Below are 24,583 nucleotides of genomic sequence, written 5' to 3'. Positions count from 1 at the left end.
AAACACTATTTTCTATCTGAGGTTGGGGATCTGCAGATGTGGAGGGCTGACTGTAGGCACTGTTCTATGCCATCTATACTAATAATAGCCTAGGTGGCGTCATGCCCTCAGGTCATCACAAGATGGCCGTCAGAAGATGGCCACAAGCACAGCGAAGGCGGAGCCCGGCGGCTGCTCCGTGCAGTGAGGCGTGGAGGTCCTGCAGCTTTGCACAGCATGGCGGAGGCTGGTCCCAGCATCTCTGCCACCTCGCACAGAGGAGGTAGGTTGTGGCAGGGGAGGGCAGTTGGGGGCGATCAGGCCGTTAGGGGAGCAGACAGGCATCAATCAGGCAGGCAGGCGAGCGGTTAGGAGCCAGTGGTCTCAGATTGTGAGAGGGATATTCCAGATTGGAGAGGGTGCAGGCAGGGCTGAAGGACACCCCTCCGCCCTCGAGCACGAATTTTGTGTACTAGGCCTCTAGTCTATATGTATAAAAGCCTAAGCGACCATTTGACTGGTAGCTATGACACACACTGACCACCCGGGGGCAGACACTCAATGCACAGGCATGGAAACATGGAATAGATTGATGAATCTGATAAAAGGGGGGAAGGAAGAGATTAACCAAAGATCTTATATGCATACTAGAGGCCCGGTGCATGTGGTCCCTTGGCCTGGCCTGTGGGGATCAGGCCGAAATCGACAGTCCAACATCCTCCAAGGGGTCCAGGATTGCGAGAGGGCACAGGCCAGGCTGAGGGACCCCACTGGCGCACAAAGCCATGCACCAGGCCTCTAGTTTTATACAAGGGTCTTTAACAACCATGGATTTTGGTATCCACTGGGGGGTCCTGGAACCCAACCTCTGTGGATACTAAGGTATGATTGTAGTTAAGCTTTTGGGGAGTCAACAGTTATACCCAAATTTTTATCTATGGAGGAATAAGGGTGGGGGGTATTAGTGCCCTAATCCTTATGTTGCTCAAGGGTCAACTGTGTTGCCAATGCAAGCAAGCAGTCCATTACATGGATGTACCCAAACTAATTTATCCACTTTTGAAAACATTTTTGTATTTATGTGCTCCTCCCAATTTTTTTTGGAGCACATATTATGAATAATGATATAATTGTTATCTTTTAATGTACATTTTATAATTTGTCTGGTTATTTATTGAGAATAGTTGGATTTGGATGGGTGAAATGGAAGCATATGCATTTAAGGTTTTAAAAAAATTAAAAAACTGAACTGTCAGCCAGTGAGGTTTTATTAGTTTATGACCCCAAGAACAACCCATATGTCACCTGGCTCACACCCACACCAACACCGGGAATTAGCATGCCTTTTCATCTTTGCTGGATCAGGTGAGCCAAGTGAAAATGGTGTCACATTTCTGTCTTATTAGAAATTCTGGCGTTATTGGTAAAGGCGAACTTTCCTTTTGTATGTTCAGCTGGACTCATGATGCTGTTTTCTGGAGATGGTCTCTGTGCTGAAGGGGTTCCGTCTGTGAGAAGATGGGCCTTACCATTGCCGTCCTCTCCTGCTGCCCCATACCTCACACAGAGGTCCCCAGATGAGGGAGATAGAGGGGCTCCCGTGCTTATGCCATTTGGAGACAGTGCAAGGAGAAATGGCTGCAGGAGAAGAGGAAAAGAGGAACTTGCTCATCATACACAGTGAAGAATGGGATATTGTTCTAGAGGCAGAAAACTGTTAACCACAAAAGGAGGCTGAGAAGGTATCCTATGAGAAATGGACAAGGACACGGTTTTCATAGTACAGAGAGAGAAGGACAGGTACAGAGACACAGAGTAGGACGGTGGCTGACAAGGAGGCAGCAGAACTGAAAGGAAGAAAGTGTCTTTCACCCAGAACCTCTGAGCAGCGCAGTCTATGGCTGTGTCACGTATCAGCTGTGATTTGGGATAGTTTAGCTCACCCTGGTACGCCTCAGCTTCCTATTCTAAAAAATGGGGATAACAGAACTAATACGTCATGGCAATGTGGAGGAAACTAAATGAGAAGTGTGTAAGCCACTGTCTTACTATATTTAAAGACTCAATAAACCTTACTTGTTAGAAACAGTATTTATCTCGTGGTGAAAGGAGCTCCTATTCTTTGAAAGATCATCTAGATGGTACAAATTTCAACTCAGGGCTCTTCCCACATTGCAGTGCTTCCTCTAAACGGAATGGGAAGATCAGTTCCAAGCTGGTTCATTTTCCCCTTCCCCTTAGTGCCTCATCTTGATAACTTCTGCAGCTCCCAGAGATGTCCCAAAGAATGACCCGTTTCCAAATAGTCCTCTAGACCCATGCATGTACTGCCAACTCCTTTCTGACAAAGGAGCCAAAAACACACCGTTGGGAAAGGACTGTTTCTCTTCGATAAACGGTGCTGGGCAAACTGGATATTCACATCCAAAGGAATGAAATAAGACCCTTATCTTGAGTCAATTGTTGATTTTATTTGTTTCCAATATGAAAACATTAATCGTATACAGCAAAAAAGACACAAAATGAGTGAAATTCTAACCTGCGTTTTTATTGTTTCACTGACCTTTTGTTAAAGAAAATTTCCAAAATTCATAGATTTGGCAGAACATATGCTCAGACATTTTACCAAATAGATAGCAAATGCACATCTGAAAAAAAGCTCATCATAAACCCTTACTTAGAAAGATGCAATCAAATAACAGTGAGATAGCATGACAAAGTTATAAAAAAAGTTTACATAAAGAATGAATGGCTGAAACCGGTTTGGCTCAGTGGATAGAGCGTCGGCTTGCAGACTCAAGGGTCCCAGGTTCGATTCCGGTCAAGGGCATGTACCTTGGTTGCGGGCACATCCCCAGTAGGGGGTGTGCAAGAGGCAGCTGATCGATGTTTCTCTCTCATCGATGTTTCTAATTCTCTATCCCTCTCTCTTCCTCTCTGTAAAAAATCAATAAAATATATTAAAAAAAAAAAAAAAAGAATGAATGACCAAACCAAATCTTCTCTAGGCTGTGGAGGAACTGTATAACCTCACACACTGCTGGAAGAATGCAAAAATGTACAATTGCTTTAAATCACAACTTCCTAATTTCTTTAAGTTAAACATTCACCTATCCTCTGACTCAAGACATTGCATTATGAGTTATTGACAAGGGTAAAAGAAACGTATCTCCATATAAAGAATTATGCACAATCCCTATTAGGCGTGATTCTGTAGCAATTATGCTCTCCCCTGAGTCCTATTGTCCTACCCCAAGTGACCATCACGTATGGAATTGTAGACACTAGGACACATAGTCCTTTGCAAGATCTTTGAAAGTGATTCCCTCCAAAAGTACTGGCATAACCTGTGAACAAGAGAAAAATCATGCTGCTCCCAGAAACACTTGAGGTTCACACCTGCCCCCCCCCCCCCTTTAAATATATTTTTATTGATTTCAGAGAGGAGAGGGAGAGGTAGAAACATTGGTGATGAGAGAGAACCACTGATTGGCTGCCTCCTGCACAACCCCTACTGGGGATGGAGCCTGCAACCCTGGCATGTGCCCTGACTAGGAATCGCACCTTGACCAATGCTCAACCATGAGCCACACAGATCAGGCTCACCTGCCCCCTTTTGAACCTGATCTGTCTCCTAAAACTCATAGCATCCACACTTCACATGAGTACCAGAGCCATGCAATCTTTCCTAGGAGGATGTTGGCAGCAATGCAAATTTGGCAAAAACTGGTGAGCTAATTTCAGCACTATACTGTCCCCTCAGAGGCAGAGAGTTTGAGACCCCATAAAAGTTGTTCACCTCTTCATGCTTGTAGAGCTCAAGCCTGCTTATAATCTACCCGACACAGTAAATAAAACATCCAAGGTTAAAGAGGACTTAAAAGGGCCTTCATTATTTTACAAACCAAAGGGACATGGACCGGGCAGTTCTTGCACTGCTGACTTTGACAATGGAAATATTCATCACAGGTATCTAGGGAAACATGTCCCTGAAAAGGTAGCCCTTCTGCAAGCTGCCAGCTAACCTCAGATGATGTTCTCTGGGGTCAACACTGGGTCAGGCCCATGCCCCAACTAGTCAGAATGAAGGAAATGCAGATCTCATAAGGGCTCAGGCTACTCCTAATTTCCTCCAACAAATCCGAGAACAAAGTTAGCTTACCGGTACACATTAGGATGGTGACTGATACAAACTTTAGAGACCTACTACTAGGAAGTGGTTAGCTTCAGCCACAGAAATCTGCAGTGACATAAATCTGGCAAGAACTCTGGGCAGGTTAGAAAGTGCAACAGACACATTTCCAACATAACTAAACTTTAAGGAAAATCTCCCTACTGTTGACATTTTGATGTATGAGATTAAAATCAGAAAAATGGGGTCTGTTTCCTCCAGTGTTGTTAATAGTGAACAAAAAAAACCCTGTGTTTCCTAAAGACTTCCTTCATTGTGAACTCGCTGATGACAACGCAAGTGACTGTTTCTGGTAAAAGATTTCCCACATTCACTGCATTTATAAGGCCGTTCTCCAGTGTGAAATCTCAAATGATAACTGAGGCCACTGCTACAGGTATAAGGTTTCCCACATTTGCTGCAATCATAAGGCCTTACTCATGTGAACTCTCTGATGAAAACACAAGTGACTGTTCTTGGTAAACGATTTCCCACATTCGCTGCATTCAAAAGGCCTTTCTCCAGTGTGAACCCTCTGATGATAACGGAGGCCACTGCTATAAATAAAAGATTTCCCACATTCGCTGCATTCAAAAGGCCTTTCTCCAGTGTGAAATCTCTGATGATAACGGAAGCCAGAGCTAGTGATAAAAGATTTTCCACATTCATTGCACTCATAAGGCCTTTCTCCAGTGTGAAATCTCTGATGACAACGGAGGCCAGAGCTATTGATAAAAGATTTCCCACATTCACTGCACTTATAAGGCCTTTCTCCAGTGTGAGATCTCTGATGACAACGCAAGTGATAGTTCGTGACAAAAGATTTCCCACATTCACTGCACTCATAAGGCCTTTCTCCAGTGTGAAGTCTCTGATGACGATAAAGGCCAGAGATTCTGGTAAAATATTTTCCACATTCACCACACTCATATGGCTTTTCTCCAGTATGAACTCTCTGGTGTTGAAGGAGGCTTCCACTTTGGCTAAAGGATTTCCCACATTCGCCACACTCATATGGCTTTTCTCCAGTGTGAACTCTCTGGTGCTGAATGAGGGTTGCATTTTGGCTAAAGGATTTCCCACATTCACCACACTCATGAGCCTTTTCTGCAGAATGAACTCGACTGTGTAGAATAAGGTTGGAGTGTTGTCTAAAGCATTTTCCACATTCACTGCACTCATATGGCCTTTCCCCTGTGTGAACTTTCTGATGATTATGGAGATCAGAGATTTTTGTAAAATATTTTTCACATTCACAGCACATAAAACACTGTACTCCAGTGTTTTGGTCCTGAGCAAGTGTTTGGTTGCAGCCAATGGCTTTCTTACATTCTTTCCTGGTGTAATCACTTTTTCTCCTTTGAAAACTCACCCCAGATGCTGACATTTCACTTTGCCGACCCGTGGTGTGAGTAGCGTGCTCTTGGATATGTCCTGAGCTGGTGAGAACGTCCTGCCCAACCTCCCCACAGGTAAAAGGCTTCTGGGACACACTGAAACGGCAGCCCTTGGCACTTGAGGCCCTGTCCACACCTCTTATGAAAGGCGTCTCTCTCACGTGCTGCTCCTGGTGCTGGGGACACTTTGTGCTGAAATAAAACCGCTTTGCACATGCCCCACACCTCAACAGTTTCTGGCTGTGCTGTGTTTCCTGCTTCTCAACCAAGTAGAAAATGTCTCTCAGGACTGGCCCACAACTCTCACAGGGGTGGCTCTTCTGGGAGGACAAAGCTACATTGGGATTCTTTGCCTGTGACACTCTCACAGAAACATGCTGTTTAGTGGGTGCCGCCACATCTTCTGCTCCACAGCAGCAACCTAGAGAGGAGATGAGGTCATAGTTCTCCAGCATCACTTCGAGGTACAGGTGTTTCTGAGCCTCATCAAGGAGGCACCATTCCTTCTTGGAGAAGAACACGGCGACATCCTCAAAGGTCACACCAACCTCAGCTGGGGGCCTCTGTGGGCGAAGCCGGGTGGGAGTGGTGGGAGCGGAGGCAACCCTGGGCACAGAGGTCCCTGTCCTGGGCCTAGCGCGGGTCACCCGGGCGGCTGGTCGACGGGAACCAGGACTCTTGCGCCTTCTCATTCTGGCATCTCCACCATGACCTAGTGCTCAGGATGCTGCGACCCACTTAGGTGATCCTGAGAGAAGAGGAAACGTCCATCACCAGAAGAACACTGGAAGTCAACTGTTGACTTTAAAATTCTTGCTCTAACTGTTCCCCGCCTCCAGAGAAGTGAGGCTTACATGAAGCTGTCACTTACTTACAGGAGTTGTTTCCTCAGATACCTTCCCACATTTATTGGTAACAGCCCAGAATTTCCTAAAAAGGGAAAGAACTTCACACATGGACTAGTTCACAGACTACAAACTCCACTGTTAAGAGGGGGACTAACTTGGCCCAGTTTGCCTGGGACTGCTCTGGCATTACAGTCTGCCTCCTGGGAAACCCCTCAGTCCTGGGAATTCTTGGACAACTGCCACTGGAACTGCACAGCAGCTCAGTGAGGCCCAGGGAAAGTGACTGGACAAACTGCAGGGGAAAAAAAAGTAGGTTCAGGCAGTAACTCGGTTCTCCTGACTCCCAGGGGATAGACTGCCACTAAACTAAGTGACATCATAGAAATCTGAGAATGATGAGAAGAGAACATCTGGGGGGGGGGGGGGGGGGGGGAGGGGGGAACCGAGCTTCAGGCAGGGGAAAGCCAAGGCCTCATCATGCCCAGGATGTGATTTTCTCAGGAGGGAGGTCATCCATCAGACAGGTAGGCAGGAGCAGAGGCCACTGTTACTGATTCCTCTAAATAGGCCTGGACTTATTTCTGAGACTGAAATATGAGCTATGGACTAAAACTCACCTGAGGAGTGTCTCATGGATCTTCATGGGGAAAAAGAACAGCGGGAGCTCAGGAAGCTGGGAGGAAGCATGGAGAAAAAAATTTACCTGAATACTCCCTGTAACATTAGAGCTATTGTCTGCACAAAATGACAGTGCTTAATATGGAAAGCAAAACTCTGGACATTTAATTTGGAAAAAATATTAATGGATTGGTACACTGGTACACCCATTGGCAAATCCATTGCTTGTTTCACAAATTTCCTCATTTTGGGCCTCAGAGAACTAGGTAAGTGTTTTTACTGCATGAATATGTGGATTGCCTTGTCCTACTCACTGCAGTAATTTCAACTGTATACTCTGTGACATCTTATATGAAAACTTTTTCGCCTTTGGAGGTCAAAGAAGAAATTACTGTCAAGGTTGAAAATTGGATTGTGCCTTTCAAAATTTAAGTAGATTTTTCAGATCTCCAAAGGAAGAGATATGAATATATTTTATTCCTGTTTATTCTCCGAGAGTAAAAACTAGTTGCCCAAACCCCTGATATTCAAGTGGATAAAACTACAGTTTTCAAAGTCATCATCTTTCTGAAACACTTCCTATTTATATTCAGGAAATGGTAAATCCAGTTCATGTGTCTGAAATTTATTACATAGGATTTCCTGTTCTCAGATTCTCTCAGCAGCTGAACAGCATGGGCCCCTGAGGTCCTCAGGCCACCCAGACGCCTGGGCTGAGTACATTAGAAAGAATCCATGAAGGGTGTTGTGGTGGTCTGGGCAGTGGCTGTGGGGTCACACCATCTGCTCAGTAGGAGGGGTATTGGCCGCGGCTCTGCCCAGTCTTAACAGATCCTGTGTGTGCTCCTCACAGAGTAATCTCAGTTCATCAACCCCATCTAGGAAGAACAAGAGTTTCTCGACTGGGCCAGGATCTCTGGATGGAGGACTGGGAGCCAGGCCAATTGTGGCAATCCAATCAGCAAATTGTATCTTTATCAGCTGGTACAGTTCTCTGCAGCTCAGATAGAGGACTTAATGGAACCTGTCGTGGTAGAGCATTCCCTCCACCCAGTCCAGTACTCCCTTCCTGGTCAGAGTGGTCTTCCCCATCCCAGAAGACCCCCCGCAGCACAAGAGTCCAGGACTGGACTCCTGCCTCCTAATTAGAATGAAATAAACAGGCATCTTTACCAACTAGTCTCAGTCCTTCACGATCCTGCTGTGTTTCCTACCAGAGGCCAGGCTCATGTTCCTTCTGCTTCTGATGAAACAGCCTTATGCATATGTGATGGAATTTTTATACTCTACAGGACAAGAGTCCCTGGCCTTCATGAGCTGAAACTTCTCTATCATATCTCAGATGCCATGGCATCTCTGAACTCCAACTTCCTTATTACCAGCTCAACTGAAATGCCACAAGCCCTGGCCACCTCTTTCAGCTTGGTCTTTGTTCCTCCCTCTAAGACTTAGCAAATATTCTGGGGGAGGGGGCTGGAGCGGGGGGAAGCCCAGGCAAATGTGGGGCTTGCCTAGGTGCTCCCACATTCTCTCTAGCAATTTCCTCCTTCAAGTCCTGTCTGACTTGATTTCTCTCTAATACCTTCAGTTGCTTTAAGTATTTTATTCAGCTTTTATACTTACTATGGATCGGAGGGTTAGTGTGATATAAGCTACTCTGTCATACTCGGATGTGGAGATTGGTTGTACTTTATGCTCATCCGCAAATGTCCTAAAGCTCCAAGGTACTGAATGGTTTAGGTTTCAATCTCTGGCACCTGGACAATCACGCCAGATTTCTGACTGTTCTCTTATACCCCTTACTCTTTACTTAGTAATAAGTTAGCATGGACTGGAAGGAGTAGGTCTGGAGGCAGAGACCTCAAAATGGGACAATTTAAACATCAAAAAAGAATACTATCTGCCAGAAGGCCAAGTGGCCTGGGCAGTGTTGGGCCCCCAGCCTGGGGGCCCCTGAGCTCCCCGCTGGCCTCCGACTCTGATTTTATGCCACCAGAGGGCGCCCCAAAGCCAGCACGCACGGCTCAGAGTGCAGGCCTGGCCCGAGACCAGGCGAAAGGAGTGGGTTTTTTAATCAACTTTTCAGAGTTTCCAAGATTTCTACTGGGTCCCTTGTCAACATGCACCCTCTCCCGGGGAGAAGGGGACACGAGCAGATCCCCTCACGGTCGTGTCCTGAATAAACACTGCTGCTGCTTCGCACCGTGGGGGCCCCAGCCCGTCCCTGTGTGGGTGGGGGGGCTGGGATTTTCCTGACCTTACAAATTCGACTCCAGTGTGTAACGGGGCGTGGAAAGCTAAGTCAACACTGTGTAGCATTGGACCCCTTTCGCCTCCTACCTCTCTTCTCTCTCTTTCTAGAAGGATCTCTGTGCACAAAAGGGTCTCTTTCCTGTCCTGTGGCGTGGCTTTTGCAGATCATGTGCCCCTTGGAGGGAGCTGCCTGTGTAACAGCCAGCACCGGCCACCAGGGGGCGGGAGGCCGCGGCTGCGCACCTTATGGCTCCTTCTCCAGGGACTGTGACCCCTGCCCCCAGGCCATCCCAGCCTCCCGCTGGGCACACGCTGCCCTGCAGCTTACAGAGGCCGGGATCTCTAGCTCCCCCCCCCCCCCCCCCCCGCCACCCCCCAGGTCCTCGCTCTGAACAGACTCAGTACATTTTTGTAACAGATAAAAAAAAAATACTATCTGCTATAGATCTAAACTAATTAACATATAAGGGCCAAGAGTTTATTTTGGGTTAATTACTTACCTTTTGAAATTCTAAGGGACTAATTCATTATTTTGAAAGCAGGTAACGGGAGGGCAGTAAGCACGCCTCGCCTCTATAAACGATGTCTCTAAATCTAGAACTTTCCGGGCGTCAGTATACGTGGGACAGGATGTACCTACAAACTGCTCTTAGCCAAATCCAATGCCCTCATTTGGGCCTTAGTGTTCCCCAAGGATCTCCGTGGCATTTAACGCAGGGGAACACTCGGCTCTCGCGGAGACTTTCTTCCCTTGGCCTTCAGAACACTTTTTCCTCCGCCCTTCTCTTCCCTCTCTTGCTCCTCCCCTGGCCCCTCCGCGCCCCGTCTGGGGTGCCGCCTCCCCGAGCCCCGCCGGACTCACCTGCCACACTTCCACTTTGCGTTCCCCTTTGGGTCCCGCGAGGAGAGGCAGCCGGCGCTCCTCGGGCTCTCCGGACCTGGCCCAGGAGGGACGGGTCTAACCCTGAGCTGCAGCGTGTCCGCGGCCGCCTCGCCGACCACGAGGAGCGCGCACTTCCTCCTCCCGGCGGGCCGGTAACCTGGCAACCGGAAGCTCCGTTGGAGATCTGCCCTCGTGGGCGGGGCTACCCCGTCCCGCTTTATCACGGGCCAAGCCAGACCCAATCGTCTAAGCTGCTTTAGGCGCTCAGCCGGAACCTGGGTGTGTTGACACCGGAAGGGAAGCCCCGTCGTGGGGTCACGCCCCCTGGGCGTTGCTACCCCGTCCCACCTGGTTAGGGGCAAAGCCACCCTCTGTAGTCAGCTCAGCGGGGGAGGTGGGCTGGGCGCTGTCGCCACGGCTGGTGGCTCCACTCCTGCCCCCCAGGTACGCGGTGTGGGCCCCACTCCTGCGTCACAGGAGTCACAGGATAAGGAAGGGAACCACAGTCCCTGGCCACCCTTTAATGAAACAGCCAGTGTGCGTGTTTTAGAGGGGGACTAACTTAGGAACTAGGTAAATAAATCGTTACATCTGTCCCACACACTATAAAGGAGTTGTAAAATGGGAGTGCAGAGGGGAGATTTTTTTTTTACCCATTAACATTTTTTTAAAAATTGAATTTATTGGAGTGACATTTGTTAGAAAAACCATACAGGTTTCGAGTGTACAACTCAACAAAACATCTGCACACTGCATGTGCGCCTATCTCCCAAAGCAAAGTCTCTTTCCATTCCCATTCCCATTCCCACCCCCCTTCGCCCACCTCCACCTACCCCCACTCCCCTTTCCTCTGGTTATCGCCACACTGTTGTCTTTGTGTTACGGATTTATGTTTTATGGATAATCCCATAATCTTCTTTCATCCAGTTCCCCCTTCTCGGCCTCCCCCCCCCCCCCCCCCCCCGGACAGCTGTTGGTCTGTTACTTCTATCCATGCCTCTATAAACGATTTTGTTCATCAATTTATTTTGTTCATTAGATTCCACATATGAGTGAGATCACATGGTATTTGTCTTTCTCTGACTGGCTTATTTCACTTAGCCTAATAATTTCCAGGTTCATCCATACTGTCACAAAAGGTAAGATTTCCTTTTTATGCTCAAATAGTATTCCATTGTATAAATGGGCCACAGCTTTTTTATCCACTCATCTACTGGTGGGCACTTGGGCTGTTTCCAGATCTTGGCTATCCTATATAATAAAAGCCTAATATGCAAATTGACCAAACGGCAGAACAACTGGTAGTTATGACGTGCACTGACCACCAGGGGGCAGACACTCAACGCAGGAGGTGCCCCCAGCCTGCAGGCCCCGGGCCAGCCAAGGCGGGTGCCAGCGGGGGCCTCCTGATTGCCCCATCTGCTGGTCACCCACAGATCAACCCTGATCGCTGGTCAGGCCTAGGGACCTTACCCATGCACGAATTTCATGCACCTAGCCTCTAATTGTAAATAATGCTGCAATAACATAGGGGTGGATATATTCTTTTGAATTGACGTTTTGGGCTTCTTAGGATATATTCCCAGAAGTGGGATCACTGGGTCAAAGGCAGTTCTAGTTTACATATTTTAGGAAACTCCATAACTGTTTTCCACAGTGACTGCACCAATCTGCATTCCCATTAACAATGCCCAAGGGTTCCCTTTTCTCCAGTTCTCACCAGCACTTGTTTGTTGATTTTTTTAATGATAGCCATTCTAGCAGATGTGAGGTGATATCTCATTGTGGTTTTAATTTCCATCTTTCTGATGATTAGTGATGTTGAGAATCTTTTTGTATGTCTATTAGCCATCTGTATTTCCTCTTTGGAGAAGTGTCTATTCAGGTCCTTTGTCAATTGTTTATTTGGATTGATTGTCTTCCTGATGTTGAGTAGCATGAGTTTTTTATATCCTTATCAGATGCATCATTGGTGAATATGTTATCCTATACAATGGGTTCCCTTTTCATTTTGTTGATGGTTTCTTTTGCTGTGCAAAAACATTTTAGTTTAATGTAGTCCCATTTATTTTTTTTTTCCTTTGTTTTCATTGCCCTAGGACTGTAGTCCGAAAACTGCGGCTCGCGAGCCACATGCGGCTCTTTGGCCCCTTGAGTGTGGCTCTTCCACAAAATACCACGGCCTGGGCAAGTCTATTTTGAAGAAGTGGCATTAGAAGAAGTTTAAGTTTAAAAAAATTGTCTCTCAAAAGAAATTTAAATCGTTGTACTGTTGATATTTGGCTCTGTTGACTAATGAGTTTGGCGTCCACTGCCCGAGGAGATAAATTGGCAAAAATATTGATACCAGAGATGTCTGAGATTTTGCTGCCTATGTTTTCTTCTAGGATTTTTATGGTTTTGTGACTTACATGTAAGTCTTTTATGCATTTTGAGTGTATTCACGTGTATGGTGTAAGTTTGTGGTCTACTTTCATTTCTTTTGCATGTGCCAAGATTGATGAACCTTTAACTAGGTTCATCAAGAAAAACAGAGGACCCAAATAGATAAAATCAGAAATGAAAGTGGAGAAGTAAGAACTGACATCACAGAAATATAAAGGATTCTTAGAAAACACTATGAACAACTATATGCCAAAAAATTGTAGAACCTGTGTTAAATGGACAAATTCCTAGAAACATACAATCTTCCAAAACTGAATCAGGAAGAATCAGAACATCTGAATAGCTCTGCTGTTGCCACTTCCCTACTCAAAAACCACCACGGCTTCCTATGGTCTCTAGAATGAAGGCTAACCTCCCACTCATGGCAGGAAAGGTCCTCCACCATGTGGCCCCAAGGCACACTGCGGCCTTAGCTCCTGCTGGTGGTCCCCTTCCCCACTCCTCTGTTCCAGCTGAATGGAGTGACCCCTTACCCCCGCCCAAGCCTCGCTCTGCATCTTTGCCAACCTGTTTTAGCTCAGTTTCTCTGTAAGCCGAACCTGAATAATTTATGTAGGAACATAGTCCAATGGTCAGGGGTGAGGAAAGGGGCAGTGGAACAGGAAAGAAGGGAGACCCAATACCAAGATGCCTTATCACCTTGGCCCATTATGGCTGCCTGGTGGCTTGATCCTGTGGGACCTTCTGAGAAGCTGTATGAAATGGCTGAGAACCGCCAGCTCCCCTCCCCACGGTTTATGGGCTGCTCTATGGGTGACTAACTCCCAGGCCAGTGTTGCTGGATCAGCTCCCAGAAGCACCCCGGGGCAGAGAGCAAATGGCACGTGGCAGGACAGCCCTGGTTGCTCCTGGTAAAGTGGCCTCTGCACAGTGGCTGGAGTAGGAACGGGGCCAAGGGGACTTGAGGTGAGGCACTAAAGGTATCCCACCGTGGACTTCCTGAACACGTTTCTTCCCTTCAGCTCTTCCAGCCGCAGGTTTCCCCTCCTGCCCAGGGACAGAGGAGCCTGGGGGAGAGACAGCCCTGGGCTCTGATTGGGTGAGCCCCACTCATATTTCCAGAGCCTGAGCTCTCCCTTCCTTGCTAGGAAGAGTTTTTTTCAGGTGAGACTCAATGAGACGTGGCCTCTCTGCTTGGGATGCATCATCCTATGGGCGTCCTAGAGAGCCGCAACATGCGGATTTGTGGGCTCCTTGTTCTCTCTTGACTTAATGCTCATTCTCCTTCCAATGCTCAGATATCCTATCTCCTCTTCCTCCTGTCCCTGCTCTGTCATCCGTCTACCCCAGCCTGGGTCCCAGTTTATCCCCCAGTTCTGAGATGTTCCAGTCCCCACGTAGCTTCCTCTGTAGTGGAGTGTGCCCATCCTTCTCCCTCCCTGTGTCCTCCAAATACCTTCCCTGTGAAAGGCAATTCCCTGGCAGCAGCGTACCACCTGGGGAAACAGAGGGCTCCCTGCAATGCAAGTTAAATCCAGTGAGAAACACACATCCCCAGGACTGTCTACGGTGAAAAGGACCACTGATGCCAATTGTTGAGACTGTGGAGCGTCTGGAACTTTCATACTTTGCTGGTGTGGTATAAGCTGGCACAATCAGTTTGGAAAACTGTTTGATGCTGTATGTTAAAGGGAACACGTGTCCACCTACAGACCCAGCAATTCTACTCCTGGATATATGTGCTCAAGATGTGTACAAGAATGTTCATAGCAGCTTTATTTAGATTACTGAAACACTGGACACAGTCCAAATGTCCATCCGAAGGAAAATTCATAAATAAGTTGTGGCATATTTATTCAATGGAATCCTACACAACAACAAAAGAATGAAGTACTGCCCTACCCGTGGTCAGCAAACTGAGGCTCGTGAGCCACATGCGACTCTTTGGCCCCTTGAGTGTGGCTCTTCCACAAAATACCACGGCCTGGGCGAGTCTATTTTGAAGAAGTGGCGTTAAAAGAAGTTTAAGTTTAAAAAATTTGGCTCTCAAAAGAAATTTCAATCATTGTACTGTTGATATTTGGCTCTGTTGACTAATGAGTTTGCCGACCACTGCCCTAACCGATTTGGCTCAGTGGATAGAGCATCAGCTGCGGACTCAAGGGTCCAAGGTTCAATTCTGGTCAAGGTCATATACCTTGGTTGCGGGCACATACCCAGTAGGGAGTGTGCAGGAGGCAGCTGATCAATGTTTCTCTCTCATTGATGTTTCTAACTCTCTATCCCTCTCCCTTCCTCTCTGTAAAAAATCAATAAAATATATTTTAAAAAGAAATTAAGTACTGTTACACACAACAACATGGGTGAGTCTTGCAGACATAGTGTGAAGAGAAAGAACCCAGACACAAAAGAATATAAATGCATAATTCTATTTATATGAAGTTCAAAAATAGGTTAGCTAATCTACGGTGATATAGGTAAGAATGGTGTTTTTTTGGGGGGGTGGGGGAAGATGACTGGAAGGAAACGCAGGGAAGCCTGTTGAGGCACTGAAAATGTCTTATTATTGTGATTTGAGTGTTGGATACATCCTGGGTGTATACATTAGTAAAAATTCATCAGGCTATATACCACTTAAGGTTGGTATAGTTTACTGGATGCAGGTTACACCTGAGTAAAAGAAATGAATGGACAAAGGAACAGAGGGCTCGCTGGAGTTTCCTGTGCTACCACCCAAGGAAACGGGTTGGGGGCCCACTCTCAGGGCCTTGCACTCTTAGATGATTCTCACCACTTCTCCTGTGTCTCACCTACACAGTCTGTGCACACTCAACGTTTTGAGCCTGTGGAGACCTCCTCATACCCCCAGAGGTGGTATAAAGGTTATTTTAAAGTGGAAACATTAAAGAAGATACAGAAAGCAATGTTATCTCAACTTCCTTTATCTGACGAAAGCAGCACCTTCCAAAAATGCAGCTGCCATTATTCCCCTTCAGAGGGATTTTCCAGCCAATCCACCTCTCAAGGAGACAGACAGACAGCCAACAGAACCTCCCAAACTTCCCCATGGAAGCCGCAGAGCCCCCGCCTCCCCACTCCCCTCCCCTTGTTAAATTTGGTAAATACACCTTTATTTAGTGAGTGAGTTACTGAGCAACTTCCTGGTGTACATGTAAATAAACTGTCTTTGTTCTTGTTAATCTGTTCTCAGTTGCTTTGCAGGTCTCCAACCACTGGACCCAAGTTTTTTTTGTGTGTTTTTTTCCATAGTATTCTTCCCTATATAATTCACTTATTTATTGTGTTTATTGTTTGCCATTTCCTCCTAGGAAATTAGTTCCATGTGGCAGGGATCTGTCTTACTAAGCGATATATTCCAAGTGCCTAGAACAAAGTGTGGCATACAGTAGGTGTTCCAAATATGTTTGTAAAGTTAATGAAATAGCCTCCTATGTTGAGTCTGGGTGAGAACTGAGTTTGGCTGCAAAGGGGGTCTAGGAACTGTCTGATTATTATGGCCCTGAAGCTAAGAGTCATGTGCCCAGGCTTGGAAATTCCCCCAGAAACAGAGGAAGATGGACCAGACAAATTCAGCAAACCCAGGGAAGCATTCATCCAGCTTCGCTCCTGGAGGATTCCTCACCTCCTTACCTGCCATGGCTGAGCCGGGCTGTGGATCATTGATATGATGAAGAAGAAGAATTGTTGAGTGAAGGTGTGTGGTGGGGGTGAAAAGGCACTGGAATTCCTCTGTTTGTAGATTAAGCCACTGGCTGCTGGAATGAGGAAGTCCCTTTCCTGGCTGGGGTGGGACAGAGGCAGCCCAGCAGGGAAGGGAGGTGGCAGAAAGGAGTTGCATTCTTGCTGGATTTCTCTTGTCTTTGCTAAGAGGAAATCTCACACTAGATCACACACTACTGGGCAGGGTCCAGCTGAATTCAGTCACTACTGTGGCCCTGGGCCCCTTCTTCTCACCTGAAACCCGAGAAGGGGAAATGGACCCTCCCATTTTATAAAGCCATGCACTGGGGTTGAATAAGAGGCTTAGCCTGCCAGGAGTAGTCTACAGATTAATGGTGTAGTTGGACCTGGGTCTAAGATCCTTGACCCCAAGTGCTGGGTTGTACCCCAGATGGAGCCCCTCAGCTTCTCCCAATACAGTATCCCCTCACCACATGCCCTGGAGCAGTGGTCGGCAAACTCATTAGTCAACAGAGCCAAATATCAACAGTACAACGATTGAAATTTCTTTTGAGAGCCAAATTTTTTAAACTTAAACTTCTTCTAACGCCACTTCTTCAAAATAGACTCGCCCAGGCTGTGGTATTTTGTGGCAGAGCCACACTCAAGGGGCCAAAGAGCCTCATGTGGCTCGCGAGCCGCAGTTTGCCGACCACTGTCCTGGAGTGACTCTCCAGCAGCAGAGCCCTTTATCCAGGGCAGGGTTAGGTTCTGGAAGACAGTCACAGACCCAGTGCAGAACCTCAGACCGCATGGCCAAGAGGATTGCGGAGCTGTTGTGGACCAGAGCCCAGAGAAGACAAATAACTGGTCCAAGATCACACAGCTCCTGGGCCACCGTGAAGGAAGAAGCAGAAAATAGAACCCAGACCTTTAGATCCACTTTAAAGTTCCTTCTAGTCCTGAGAGCTTGTGATTTCTTGTTGCTGATCCAACATTTTTCCTCCTTTCTAGAGCTGCTTTCATCATAAAACCCTTGTCCTGAAAGCTCCAAGGTACCTTGTTCGACCAGCTCATTGGCCCATGTGGGGATAGGGTCATCTCCAGGCACTTGGATATATGTTCAGCAGCTTCATTCCCTTCTTTGTGGCCAAATCCCCCAAGTTTCCCTAAGTCATCACCCTCACATCTCCCTCCTCCCAGACCCTGTGACTGCGACTAGACACGTACCCTTTCCCTTCTCCCAGCTAGTGCCTTCTCCACCCTGAACCTCCAGGCTGGCAGCAGGACGTGGTCCTGGCTCTGGCTGGGATGCGGAGTCACAGGATGTGACAACGGAATGTTAGAATCAAGAGTCCTGCCTGCCGCACACTGGAGAGCTGTCTCCTCCAGACCTCAGGGGCTGCACCTTCTCTCTACTGCTTGAGGGTCAGGGCAGACATCAGGGCTCTCGCTCATTTATTGGGCACCCGAGAGACATGTTTGTGGTGAGCACCACGTGTGTGGCAGCAGGCACTGTACAAGAGTTTACTCTCTTATGTAACCTCACACAACAGTGCAGCGAGGTAGCAATTATTCCCATTTAACAGCCAGAAAGTTGAGGTTCAGAAAATTTCTCAAAAAATAAAATTTCTCTAATTTTCCCTAGATGACTAGTATACTAATGAAGTCTAGGATTAGGAATGAGATCCAAATCTAAGTAAAAACCCAAGCCCAAGGCATAAGGAGTGGGGGAGGGGTGAAGGGGAGGAGACAGAGGGAAAGGTGTGTGAAGCACCATCTTCCATGACCTCCTGGGCTGCAGGACCCAAGGCTGAGTATCACTGTGAAAATGATTCCATGTTTTCAAATGAAAGTCCAGAGAGGAGAGGTCGCTGGGCAAGGGGGCAGGAGCGTTATCTTGCCCGTGCTCAGGCTGTGCATGGATGATCAGCTGGCCGCAGCCTGGAAACTACCAGGTCACACCTAGGCAGGTGGCCGGCCCCTCCTCTCTGGGTAGAGGAAGCAGGAACAGGTGGCTGAGAGGCAGTGGGAAGACCTGCTGAGCAGCGGTGGCTGGAGTCCCAGCTAGGATGGGCTCTCTGTGGGCCCTGGCTCTGCCCCTTCTCTTGTGCTGCTGGGAGGCTGGGGCCCCTGGGAGCTCTGCAGGTAAGAGGGCAGGAGGGTCCTGTGGGCTTCTCTCCTGGCAGCGCTCTGGGTGTGCGTTTCTGTCCCGGCAGCCTTTGTGGGTGAGGGTAGCTCTCTTGGGCTAATTAAAATTAGCCATAAAGCTAAATGTGAGGTATTACTTTTGTTATAGAAAGACTTGACCACCCAGTGCTAGCCGAGCCAAACACTAGAATCTCAGTGCAGAAAGATATTATTGATGAATGGCGCCATCCAGGGGAACTGGAAGCTATGCTCCAAGTCCGAACTCTCTGATGGCAAGTAGGTTACAGAATATATGGGGCAAAATCTCAAGACTTCGTGGGTTAGGGGGCTCAGGGCATGCTGCTAGCTGATTGGTCAGAGGTGAGGGTAATAAATTATTTCTTCAGGTCTTGAGGACAGCTCTGCAGTCTGTTCTGTTGTCCCTCTGTCTGGTCTCATGGGAAAACAGCCAGGGGGTGGTTCCTTCTTAGGGCTCAGGAACTGAGACATAACTTAGACCAAGATGTTATCTTTAGGAGAAACCAAGATGGTGGCATAGGTATACACCTGAACTTGTCGCCTCGCACAACAACTTCAAAACTACAACTAAAAGACAAAACGGACATCATCCAGAACCACAGGAAGGCTGGCTGTGTGGAAATTCTACAACTAGAAGGAAAGAGAAAAGCACACTGAGAGTCAGAGGAGGTGCGGAAGTAAAGGCTGAGGTACAGAGGTGCACGTGGAGAGGGCTGGCAACGGAGTACGCGGCTGGCTTTTTCAAGCTGGAGGGAGACACAAGCTCCCGAATGCTCTGAACTCCAGTTCCAAGTGAGACTCTGGGGACCCAGACTCATACGGGGAGAAACTGGACTGTCTGGAAGCGAACGGAACTTAAAGGCAGCTTTCTCTCAGAGGTGCTTGCAGCGATTACTATGGGACACTGAGACCCGGGGGCATCTTAGGGCAGGGCTGACAGGAAGCCATTGCTGTTTGCTGTGCCCTGAGACTCCGCCCCATCCAAGCTGTGCACAGAGGCTTTTGCATATGAATGGCCTGGTCCTTTGAAATCTAAACTTACCTATCAAACTACAGCTGAGTCAGAGAGACCCAGAACATCCAAAAGAAGGCCCAAGGCCCCACAGCATCTTGCATTGTTTCACAGCTGGGCCTCATCTGGGCACCTCCAAAACCCAAACAAAGAAGAGGAATCTGCAGATCTCTCCATAGCTCCTGCTGGGTGGCCTCAGGCAGAGGCTAAATTAGCACCTCCTTGGAGATCCAAGAGCCAGTGTACCCAGGGTTCAGAGTGGGACAATCCAGATTACAACTCTTCAGATCCATAAGGGACACACTCAGGGGGCAGACTCAGTGAGTACCAAAGCCCCACTGAAGCAAGTCTTGCCTCATAAGGGTGTCTCCAGCACAGAAGGTCTCCCATCGTAGACACAGCTGATCCTCACAGCCAATTGGCCTGGAGGTCATGGAGTGATCTCAATTTGCACATTCCCTCCTTATTGGCCATTGGTGTTGTCATCTTTATTTCGGAGTGACAGTCAATTTGCATATTCCCTCTTTATTAGCTAGGATATTTTAAATGGACTTTATTTTTTGGAGCAGTTTTAGATCCACAGCAAAACTGAGCAGAAAGTACAGAGATTCCCCCATTCCCCATCCCCAAACACACACACAGTGTCTGCCACTAGCCACATCCTGCAACACTGTGGTCCCTGTGTTATAAGCAATAAGCCTCCGTTGACACATCCTTATCATGCATTATCTTTTTTTTCCAGCTTAAGTAATAAAAAATAGAGCGTCAGCCTGCAGGCTGAAGGGTCCCAGGTTCGACTCCAGTCAGGGGCACAATTCTGAGTTGCAGGCTCCATCCCCAGTAGGGGACGTGCAGGAGGCAGCCGATTTATGATTCTCTGTCATCATTGATGTTTCTAGCTCTCTCCCACATCCTTCCTCTCTGCAATCAATAAAAGCATATTTAAAAAGAATAATTCCTTGTTTATCTGACATTTAAATTCAAATTTAACTGAGCATCCTGTATTTTTATTTGCTACCTCTGGCAACCCTCCCCAGGAGGCTCCTTGGTCCACCAACAGAGAGCCCTTCCCCTTTGACAGACAGGAGAGGCCCCTTTGTCAGCCTATGAAAGAGCCTGCTGTAGCCCCTCCTGGGCAATGAGCACCTGCTGGCCCTCCACTCACACAACTTCAGAGGGCTGGTCAAGTGAACAGAGACATTGTGCCCTGTGGAGAAACGCTGGAAGCATCTCTATACAAACTGAAATTTTGCCTCAGCTGGCTCCCTGTTACCTGTAAAAAAAACCCCAAAAAAACCTGGTACATCATTTCTGGAGTTCTGGGGTTCCATCCCCATCATCTCAGGTCCATGTTAAGGAGAGGTTTGAGCGGGGATGGGAAGCTGGCCCCTTTATCCTTGCTAGAGCCCCAAGGACTCTGCCTGCTCCCCTCCCCTTTGCAGTAGCCAATACCCACATTGTCTCTGGAGGTTCCTCTCTCCTAATCCCCCCAACCACCTCTAAACACAAAACCACAGATGCTTCTTATATTTGATGTGTTTTTACTTCCATGGGGAAACATTTACGGAATGAGAAGAGTATTGATGGGAAAGTGACAAGGATTATTTTAGAAACTTTTGAGAGTTGTGGTCCCTGCTCTGCAGTTCTTGGCTCACATGGACTTCTGCCTTCTTGCTCCTCCTTGAGGCTGGATTCTGTCCCTACATATTCCCTCTGAAGTCTTCAGACCAATAATCAACTAGATTCTGGGGCTGGCTTGCCTCAAGTGGCCATCAGAGGACATCAGTTAGGGCCATCCCAGTTTTGTGGCTGCCACACGGGACTGGTCTTCCCATTACTATCTCCTTCTTCCTTGTAGATGTAGATGACAAATGGGGTAAAAGCACCTTCCCCTCTCATGCTCCTCCAAGCAGTGCCCAGGGCATAAGCGTGAGAGCTCCTTCGAAGTCAGTCCACTTGGACTCATGGCTCACAAAGTTGTCTTACCCAACACAGGCTCCAGCACCCATGGACCAAGCCCTTTGGTGACAATGAATCACACCGAAGTGTGTGGGGGTGGGGATTGAACCTCCAACCCAGTTGGGTGCCTGTGACCGAATCAAACCAAGGACCCTTCCGTGCATGGGCCAATGCTCTAACCACTTGGCATACTGGCCAGGGCTATTATTTTAAAAGTAAAATTAGATGATCATGTCATCTGTGAAAAAATGGCAGTTTTATTTCTCCCTTCCCAATATGCCAATCTGTATTTTTAATTTCCTTTTTGTTTTTGTTTTTGTATTTGCATTAGCTAGGACTTCCAGTATGATGTTGGAAAGCAGTGGTGAGTGGGGACATCCTTGCTTTGTTCCTGATCTTAGCTGAAAAGCTTTAAGTTTCTCTCCACTCAATATGATAATAGCTGTACGTTTTTGTAGATTAAAACATTTCAAAAAATGTTCAATTACAGTTGACATACAATATATTAGCTTCAGGTGTACAACATAATAATTAGACATTTATATGACTTACCAAGTGATCACCCCATCAGTCTGGGACCCATCTGACACCATACAGATTTTTTCTTTATCAACCTGAGGAAGATCCTTTTGATTCCTAATTTTCTGAGAGTTTTGATCACAAATGGGTATTTGATTTTGTTAAATGATTTTTTTGTTTGTTTTTTCTTTTGTTAATCCTCACATGAGGATATTTTTTTCATTGATATTTAGGGAGAGTGGAAGAGAGAGGGAAAAACAGAGCGAGACATTGATGTGAGAGAAAGACATCAATTGGTTGCCTCCTGGATGATTCCTGACCAGGGCCTGGGCCGGGGAGGAGCCTGCAACCAAGCTATGTGCCCTTGACCAGAATCGAACCCAGAACCCTTTGGTCCACAGGCCGATGCTCTAGCCACTGAGCCAAACCGGCTAGGGCTGTTAAATGCTATTTTTGCATCTACTGAAATGATCATGTGATTTTTCTTCTTTAGACTGTTGATTTGATAGATTGCATTAGTTGATTTTGCATGTTGAACCAGGCTTGCATACCTGTGTCAGGAGCCAAGAGTCAATCACAAATTAATTCTAACATTGTTTCAGTGAGCTAATGAAGCAGAATCTCACGGAAACTTGGTCCTCACCATAGGCTTACTTCCTCATGCCTGAGGACAAAGCATTCTTTGCATAGCTGCCCTTCAACCGCCACACCCTTTATCTATAGTCAGCACCCTTTACGACTTTAGCCGATTATCTAAGTCCACATGACCCGCTCAGCCCCCACCCCTCCTAGGCATCTCCCCTTCTAGAAACCACATATAAGGAACACTGTAAGAATAAAATTTCGAGGCTTGATCAGAAACCCATTTGTCTTGCCTCCATTCTTTGCGCCCCTTGTCTGTCTCTCATTCTCTTAGGTGCGCTGCCTCGGTACCCCCGTTAGAAGACCCCGCTGGCCGGGGCGTACCTGGGATAAATACTACTTGGTTGCGATGTATAATTCTTTCTATTCATTGTTGGATTCGATTTGCCAATATTTTGTTGAGGATTTTTTGCACCTATCTTCATGAGAGCTATTGGTGAATAGTTTCCTTTTCTTATGGTGTCTTATTCTGGTTTAGTATTAGGGTAATGTTGGCTTTATAAAATGAGTTAGGAAATATTCCCTCTGCTTCAATCTTATAAAAGAGATTATAGAGAATTCTTAGAATTGATTCCTGAAATGTTTGATAGAACTCACCAGGGAACCCATTTGGACTACGTGCTTAATTTTTCTTTTAATCCTCACCCGAGGATATTTTTACATTGATTTTTAGAGAAAGCGGAAGAGAGAGGGAAAGACATAGAGAAATATCAATGTGAAAGAAACACATTGATTGGTTGCCTCCTGCATGAGCCTGGACCAGGGCCTTGGCCAGGGAGGAGCCTGCAACCAAGGTACGTGCCCTTGACTGGAATCAAACCCGGGACCCTTCAGTCTGCAGGCCAATGCTCTATCCACTGAACAAAACTGAGTAGGGCTGTGCTTAATTCTTGATAAATGAACACTGGAATGAAATGAATATGGCTTTAGATGGATACATGATTACATTTTGGGGTATTTGGGGTATTTGAGTGTACACATGAGAAGGTCTTCACCTGCTGGGAGATGTTTCTCTATGTAAAGCAGACAGTTCGGAATCTCTGCTCAGATGAAAGTTCATGTTTCCATGGGAACGTCCTCTAACACCACTACTCACTCACTCACAATGAGCCTGAGCCCCAGGTTTGTATCATGTGAACTCCTTTCCTACCCTGCAGCCACACTTGATTGGACCAGAGATGAACAACGACCAATCGTATTATCTTTTTAGGGCTTTGGCATTTAGGACCAAGAAGCCGTTACCCAGTTTCTGCAGAGAGCTGGAATTGAGGTGCCCAGGACACAGGAGTTGTGGACCAGTTGTGGCAGCTGTTACACGAGAGAGGCGCAACGTTCTGCCTCCTGAGAGAGAAGGATAAGGTGGAAACTGGTCTGGTTGCTGGGAACAAGTAGAGAGAGTGGGGCTGAAGAACGGTAGGCTGGAGACGCTCAGAAGACACTGCCTGGGACCCAGGAAAGGACAGAGAAAGTGTGGGAGGTAGCTCTACCCTTCTCCTAAGAGGGCCAGGCCTTGGCTTATGTTGGGGTGAGGGCGAGAAAGTGAAGTGGAGGCAGAAGCAAGGATCCAAGTCTGAGCTGGAGCAGCTGAGCTTCCCAACATGGAGTCCTGAGGGCTGAAACAGGACTGTGGCTAACGCACCTCTGCTCCTCCACCCCGTGCCTAGCCCTTTAGCCAACAGAGAAAAATAGCAAATGGAACCCACGGCTTTGCAAACACACCAAGTCAGAGAGATTTTATCTAAATAGACTTTAATTAGAAGTAAACTGGAGAGTTTTACGTACAAATGCATTTTGGTTTTTAAGTTAGAACCATCATCCCACTATTAAATCTGGTGTGTGTGTGTGTGTGTGTGTGTGTGTACATGTGGGTGTCCTCCTTGTGGGTGCGTCTGTGTGGGAATCCATCCTTTTCCGTAGTAGATCTTTAAGGTCTCTTCCAGTACCTCTGTGTAAACGGATAAGCTGTGCTCTTATCTTGATCATTATTCATTCCTGTTAGTCATTCTCCTTGAAGAATCCCAAGTCACTGTCAGCCCTCTTCCTTTTCCCAATCTCCCCAAAGGCGCC

At 47.2% G+C, this 24,583-nt stretch overlaps 2 long non-coding RNA genes across 2 annotated transcripts; one reads left to right on the top strand and one right to left on the bottom strand.

Annotated features, from left to right (window-relative positions):
- Positions 1 to 2,481: 2,481 nt before the first annotated feature.
- On the bottom strand, positions 2,482 to 10,308 carry LOC307097107. Its single transcript, XR_013813338.1, has 3 exons — positions 10,129 to 10,308; positions 7,013 to 7,068; positions 2,482 to 6,295 (listed from the first exon to the last, which is right to left on the bottom strand). It is a non-coding gene; the product is annotated as an uncharacterized lncRNA (long non-coding RNA).
- A 176-nt stretch (positions 10,309 to 10,484) lies between these two features.
- On the top strand, positions 10,485 to 12,461 carry LOC307097109. Its single transcript, XR_013813340.1, has 3 exons — positions 10,485 to 10,593; positions 11,189 to 11,288; positions 12,249 to 12,461. It is a non-coding gene; the product is annotated as an uncharacterized lncRNA (long non-coding RNA).
- The last annotated feature ends 12,122 nt before the right edge of the window (positions 12,462 to 24,583 follow it).

The sequence above is a fragment of the Cnephaeus nilssonii genome (assembly GCF_951640355.1).
Source record: "Cnephaeus nilssonii genome assembly, chromosome: 3".
Lineage (NCBI taxonomy): Eukaryota > Metazoa > Chordata > Mammalia > Chiroptera > Vespertilionidae > Cnephaeus > Cnephaeus nilssonii.
Note: the sequence above shows the minus strand (reverse complement) of the source record. Positions and strands in the feature narration are given on the sequence as shown.